Consider the following 7,701-nt stretch of genomic DNA (forward strand, 5'->3'; position numbering starts at 1 on the left):
TAGGAGGTAGTTGAACCGGAAATTCCAACCGACCCTATTGTCGAGAGGTTAAATTTAGTTGAAAGAGAAAATGAGGATTTGAAGGAAATATTGAAAAGAATTGAGGGGGAGAAGATGGAATTGGAGTTGCATGTTGCCGATGTCGTCGATGATCACAAGATCAAGATGGAGAAAATGCGCTTGAAGATTAGAAAGATTAGAAAATATGCCATCGATAGTGAGGCTTGGTATCATTATGCTGTTGGATCCATTGTTACCTTAGTTGCGATCTTGATCGTATTTGTTGTTGCATTTAAATGCTTTAGCTAGAGAGTTATTTGTTTGTTGCATTTAAGTGTTGTATGAACTTTATGTATGAACTTGTATTAATTTGGTCTATTCGGTGTTGTGTAATGAAGATGGGCCGGCAATGGATGTACGATGACCGATGCTCTCCCCATTTCGTTGAGGGCGTGCATACTTTTCTGCTTGCGGCTGAGGCAAACAAGCGAGCGGATGGTTTTATGCCTTGTCCATGTGCTCGCTGTAAGAATGGTCACAATTACTCTACGTCAAGAACTATTCACGTCCACCTGTTTAAGTCCGGTTTCATGCCCCACTATAATGTTTGGACCAAGCACGGAGAAAGAGGGGTTATGATGGAAGACAATGAAGAAGAAGAGGATGACGACAGCTATCCTGGCCATGGGTTCCCTGAATACGATGATACAACAATGGGGGAAGAAGCTGAGCCGGTAATGCGGGAAGAAGCTGAGCCGGCAATGCGGGAAGAAGCTGAAGAAGAGGCATCAGATGAGCCCGTTGATGATCTAGGTCGGGCCATTGCCGATGCAAAGAGAAACTGCGCAAGTGATTTGGAGAAGAAGAAGTTGCAGCGCATGTTAGAGGATCACAAAAAATTGTTGTACCCGAATTGCGTAGGTGACAAGAAAAAGCTGGGCACCACACTGGAATTGCTGCAATGGAAGGCAGAGAATGGTGTTTCTGACAAGGGATTTGGAAAGTTGCTGGTAATGATAAAGGATATGCTTCCAAAGGACAATGAATTGCCCGAGAGTACGTACGAAGCAAAGAAGGTTGTCTGCCCTCTAGGGTTAGAGGTGCAGAAGATACATGCATGCCCTAATGATTGCATCCTCTACCGCGGTGAGTATGAGGATTTGAACACTTGCCCGGTATGTGGTGCGTTGCGCTATAAGATCAGCCGCGATGACCCTGATGATGTCGAGGGCGAGCGCCCCAGGAAGAAGATTCCTGCCAAGGTGACGTGGTATGCTCCTATAATACCACGGTTGAAACGTTTGTTCCAAAACAAAGAGCATGCCAAGGCAATGCGATGGCACAGAGAAGACCGTAAGAAAGACGGAAAGTTGAGAGTACCTGCTGACGGGTCGCAGTGGAGAAAAATCGAAAGAAACTATGGGAAGGAGTTTGCAGATGACGCAAGGAGCGTATGGTTTGGTCTAAGCGCAGATGGCATTAATCCTTTTGGGGAGCAGCGCAGCAACCATAGCACCTAGCCTGTGACTCTATGTTTGTATAACCTTCCTCCTTGGTTGTGCATGAAGCGGAAGTTCATTATGATGCCAGTGCTCATCCAAGGCCCTAAGCAACCCGGCAACGACATTGATGTGTACCCAAGGCCATTAGTTGAAGAACTCTTACAACTGTGGAATGGAACAGGTGTACGTGCGTGGGATGAGCACATGGGGGAAGAATTTGACCTAAAGGTGTAGCTGTTCGTGACCATCAATGATTGGCCTGCTCTCAGTAACCTTTCAGGACAGACAAACAAGGGATACCGCGCATGCACGCACTGTTTGGACGATACCGACAGTATATATTTGGCTAATTGTAAGAAGAATGTGTACCTAGGACATCGTCGATTTCTTCCGAGCAGGCATCCCGTAAGAAAGAAAGGCAAGCATTTCAAAGGTGAGGCGGATCACCGGACGAAGCCTCGCCACCGTACTAGTGCTGATGTACATGATATGGTCAAGGATTTGAAGGTGGTCTTTGGAAAGGGTCCTGGTGGACAACCTGTTCCGAATGACGCTGACGGACGCGCACCCATGTGGAAGAAGAAATCTATATTTTGGGACCTGCCCTATTGGAAAGACCTAGAGGTCCGCTCCGCAATCGACGTGATGCACGTGACGAAGAATCTTTGTGTGACCCTGCTTGGCTTCTTGGGCGTGTATGGGAAGACAAAAGATACACCTGAGGCATGAGAGGACCAGCAACGTATGCACGAAAAAGACGGCATACATCAGGGTCATGCAAGCTACGCTCTTACCAAAGAAGAGAAGGAAATCTTTTTTGAATGCCTTCTCAGTATTAAGGTACCGTCTGGCTTCTCGTCGAATATAAAGGGAATAATAAACATGGCAGAGAAAAAATTCCAGAACCTAAAGTCTCATGACTGCCACGTGATTATGACGCAACTGCTTCTGGTTGCATTGAGGGGGCTTCTACCGGAAAACGTTCGATTAGCCATTGTGAAGCTATGTGCATTTCTCAATGCAATCTCTCAGAAGGTAATCGATCTAGAAATCATACCAAGGTTAGAGAATGATTTGGTGCAATGTCTTGTCAGTTTCGAGTTGGTGTTCCCACCATCCTTCTTCAACATCATGACGCACGTCCTAGTTCACCTATGCGAAGAGATTAACGTTTTGGGTCCTGTATTTCTACACAATATGTTCCCCTTTGAGAGGTTCATGGGAGTCTTAAAAAAATATGTTCATAACCGTGCTAGGCCAGAAGGAAGCATCTCCAAGGGCCGTCAAAATGAGGAGGTCATTGAGTTTTGTATTGACTTTATTCCTGACCTTAAGCCGATTGGTGTTCCTGAATCGCGGCATAAGGGCAGACTGGATGGAAAAGGCACGCTAGGAGGGGAACAAATAATATGTATGGACGGACATTCTCTCACTGAAGCACACTACACAGTTCTACAGAATTCCGCCTTGGTGGCTCCGTATATGGATGAACACAAGAATTTGCTACGCTCCAAACACCCGGAGCGGTTTGATGACTGGATTACACGTGAACAAACCAGGAGTTTCGCCAGCTGGTTGCAGACACGTACCATGCATGACACCTCTATTGAAGATGACCTGTACTTGCTGTCCCAGTTACCATCTTCGAATATAATGACTTTCAAAGGGTACGAGATAAATGGTAATACATTTTACACGATTGCCCAAGATAAGAAGAGCACCAACCAAAACAGTGGTGTCCGCTTTGATGCAGAAACCAAGACGGGATAGCATGCTAGAGTTCTTGAAGCGCCTCAAATACAATGAAGATATACTACTTCCTTACAACTTCGAGTGAGTCACACTTTCTTGTACTACAAATTTTCTGTTTTGCCTACTAGCTAGCTACATGTTTTTGCTTACATATGCCCGCTTAATTAAGACATGCAAACGTGTGTGCATGCAGATTTCACTGGATCTTGTGTATCATTAAAGTTGACGCCGGAACAGTTGAAATACTGGACTCGCTACTCAAAGCAAAAAGTGACTATAACATCTTGTTTGGGATAGTCAACAGGTAATTTCAATCATTATTAACTATATATCTCGGCCTATTTAGTTCGTCATTTCATGATATGAACTATTTAATAACCCCTTTATTCATTTTCTTTGTCGGCGGGCAGGGCTTGGGCAAGGTTCATCAGCGTCACGGAAGGCGAATGGAAACGACAGCTGAAATGGTTTCGACCCAAGGTAAGTAATTAAGTAGTACTAGCTAGCTAGCTAGCTGCCATCTCTTTAATTATCATGCTTGATTAATTATTATCTGATCAAATTAAATTCCATTCTCGTAATAAAGGCCCTGAAGCAGGCGCAGGAGACTGATTTGTGTGCATTCTGCGTTTGTGAGAACATTCGCATGATGGCGTCCGAAAGGAGCAGATCTCAAAGACAGGAATAGGTACGCTTGTCAGAACACTATTCACAATTTTTACACCATTATCGATATCTAGTCACACAACTAATACACATGCATATTGATCTCCTTCTTAACAGTTCAAAGAGGTGCGAGACAAGCTCCTAGAAACGGAGCGCGTAGAAGCACTTCAAGAGGAAATAGCGGGATTTTTGCTCGACCAAGTCATAAATCCGAAGGGAGAATACTATTACCCGCTACCGCCCCCATCGACCAGGTCATGAACCACTTCCAATTGCCATCGTGCTCCGAAGGCACCAATTAGGCTAATGCCACTGGCTCCGAAGGCAATATGCATATGTAGGAGAAATTGTATATAGCTATACATGTGTGTATGTGTGAATTAATATGGTGGTTTGTGAGACATTGATGATATATATATGATTGGTTCTACTAGAAATTCTATATATATATATATATATATATGCATAACGTGTACAATGTGTAGTACCGTAATATATCAGCAAACGAAAAAGAATTAAAATGGAAAATACAAAATTAAATAAAAAAGAAATCATAAAACCAAAACCCCCCAAACATTTTAGTACCGGTTGGTGTTACCAACCGGTACTAAAGGGCTCCCGGCCCCCGGAGCTGGCTCGTGCCACGTGGTTGCCCTTTAGCACCGGTTCGTGCTGAACCGGTACTAAATGGGGGGGGCCTTTAGTGACCACACTTTAGTGCCGGCACTAAAGGGCCTTACGAACCGGTGCTATTGCCCGGTTCTGCACTAGTGAAACGAGAGGGAATAGAACCCGGAAGTTAAGCGTGCTCAGGCTGATTAGAGATTAGAGGTTAAATTGAGCACTGATGATGGGTGATTAGAGATTAAATTAGAAAATAATTCAGAAATTTGAAAATCAACAAGATAATAAAAAAATCAAAAAAATTCATAAAAATATCTTTAGTTCCGGTTGGTGTTACCAACCGGGACTAAAGGTGGAGTTTCAAACAGCGGCCACGTGGACGGCCTTTAGTCCCAGTTCGTGTAAGAACCGGGACTAAAGGGGGAAGGCATTACTAATGACCTTTTAACCGGGACTAAAGACCCTCTAGAACCGAGACAAACGGCCCTTTTTCTACTAGTGTACCTCTGTTCAAGGAAATTATGCTAGATAGGATGTGGTAGCACAACGTGGGATGGATGTGTGAGCCATCGGTGCAAAGGAATGACCTAGCGAAGGAACTACGCTAGAACGTGCAAGAACTAAAGTCCATTTCGATTTACACACTTATACAAGAACCAATATATAAACAAAATATGTTACTAATGTGGATCATATAGAAAGTTCCAAAACTGATTATAACACATTTCATTCAAGTCGACACATATATTTTATTATTTTTTGGCTTTATTGATTAAATATAAACAAATACAAAGTGGGTATAAACAACCAAACCAGTGACAACGAGAAAGATCACTGATTAGAACGAAAGCTCGATGAAGGCCCTCAAAGTCCACACCTCCACGCACTTCCTTCGTATCCTGATGTGTGTGTCCATGTCTCCCAGTCCGGCAGAATTAATAAAAACTGTAAGAATTTTAATTCATATAATACCCTTTTTAATAGAGGTTGTTTTATTATAGGATTGAGAACCAGGAAATTTAAGGGATTTGGAAGCAAAAAATTTTTTTGGAACTGCTGCTTTTTCAGACATGATATTTTATCTATCAAAACATTTACGCATGGTGGTACATAGCCGTATAATGTCCTATTGCACAATGTGATTATCCATGAACTACAAATATATTTCTCAAGCACTTTTATACATTAAAGATGATTCCCTCGCAATATGAATTTATATCTCAATCTCTTGTGATACATTACAAAATGTACTCCTCCAGTTCTTTTTACTCCGTGTATTAGATTTATGTCAAGTCAAACTTTAAATTTTTTGACTAAATTTATATTTAAAAATTTGACATCTACAATATCAAATATACCTTTTCTTTAACTTCGGTCAAATTAGAGATGATTTGACTTCCAACAAAACTTATATGTAGACTAAAAAGGACCAGAGGGAGTACATTATATGTGTCCAGTTCAATAGGCAAAATTATAGAAAGAAAAATACATACTACTCCCTCAGATCCAAAATAAATATCATAGTTTTAAACTAAGCTTATTTCAACCTTAGTTAAAAATCACGACACTTATTATGCAGCGGGGGAGTAATAAAACAGAAAGTGGCATCCTTTGGCGGACTTGGGAAGAGGGAGAAGAGTTGTGGGGGAAGAGGAACGGCGCACGAAAGGTAGGGGTGGTAAGATCATTTCCAGCCATGCCTCCAACAGGCCCCCAGGCCACTTTTTCGGCGCCGGCGCCAAAAAACGCCCCAGTCGCGCCCCAAGGACGACGCACTAGTAGAAAACAGGGCTTTGGTCCAGGCCAGGTCAGCCCATTAGTCCCGGTTCACTCTAGAACCGGGACCAATGTGGGCATTGATCCCGGTTCGTGAGCCCAGGGGGGCAGCCGGGCCACGTGGGCCATTGGTCCCGGTTCATCTGGACCTTTTGGTCCCGGTTGGTGGGACAAACCGAGACCAATGGGCCTCGCTCCTAGCCCACCACCATTGGTCCCGGTTGGTGGCTTGAACCGGGACCAAAGGCTCCCCTTTAGTCCCGGTTCATGCCACCAACCGGGACCAATGAGGTGCCTATATATACCCCCTCGCGCAAGAGCAGAGCACAGTGCTCTGTTTTTTCTGGCCGAGGGGGAGAGGGCTTTGTGGTGCTCTAGCTCACCTCCTATGCACATGAGGTGTTCGATGGAATGCCCGAGCCACACTACTTAAGCTTTCTCCTCTCGAAGCTCGACCTCCAAGCTCCATTTTCCTCGAGATTTGTCTAGATTTAGCGGTCCGTCACGCCCCGTCCCCGTCTTCACCGCCGTCGATCACCCGCGCCGATCTCATCACCGACACCACCGTGGTGAGCCTCTTGTTCTTATCTTCTTTCGGAAAGGAAAAATATTCTTACTTGTATGTTTAGATAGATACTTGTATCATTTTCTTACATTTATTATTGCATCTTATATAGTGCGATGGTTTTGGTATCCGCCCCCGTCGGCCCTCGTCATGTCTATGATTCGGATGTGGTGTCTATATTATCTTTATAACTATTGGTTCATTTATTGTTTATGAAAATTATGCCAACCAACGTGACATAGATTTTATTTATCTAGGATGTATGTGAATCGGAAATGCCAACCGACCCTATTGTCGAGAGGTTAAATTTAGTTGAACAATAAAACAATTTGTTGAAGGAAAAAATAAAAAAATTTGAGGAGGAGAAGATGATATTGGAGTTGCATGTTGCGGATGTCGTCGATGATCACAAGATCAAGATGGATGCAATGCGCTTGAAGATTAGAAAGATTAGAAAATATGCCATTCATACCGAGGCTTGGTATCATTATGCCGTTGGATCAATTGTTACCTTGGTTGCGATTATGATCGCATTTGTTTTCGCATTGAAATGTTTTACATAGTTTCAATGTATGGTTTAATTAATTAGATGCTCTGGAGAGTTATGTTGTTAGATGAGAACTATGTATGCACTTTGGTTTTAATGTGATGATGAACTTCTATTAATTTGGACACTTAATTATATATAATGCACGCAGATGAACCGGCAATGGATGTACGGTGACAGACACACCCGTGAGTACATTAAGGGCGTGCATGAGTTTCTCGATGCGGCTGAGGCAAACAAGCAGAATGGTTTTATGTGTTGTTCATGCA

At 43.2% G+C, this 7,701-nt stretch overlaps 1 long non-coding RNA gene across 1 annotated transcript; it reads left to right on the forward strand.

The window, feature by feature from the left end:
- Nucleotides 1-6,730: 6,730 nt before the first annotated feature.
- Nucleotides 6,731-7,373, forward strand: LOC147982189 (uncharacterized). The gene is made up of 3 exons (XR_015600001.1): nt 6,731-6,889; nt 6,998-7,055; nt 7,143-7,373. It is a non-coding gene; the product is annotated as an uncharacterized LOC147982189 (long non-coding RNA).
- Nucleotides 7,374-7,701: the final 328 nt, after the last annotated feature.

The sequence above is a fragment of the Triticum urartu genome, chromosome 3A (assembly GCF_056163025.1).
Source record: "Triticum urartu cultivar PI428250 chromosome 3A, HENAU_Tu73, whole genome shotgun sequence".
NCBI classification, from domain to species: domain Eukaryota; kingdom Viridiplantae; phylum Streptophyta; class Magnoliopsida; order Poales; family Poaceae; genus Triticum; species Triticum urartu.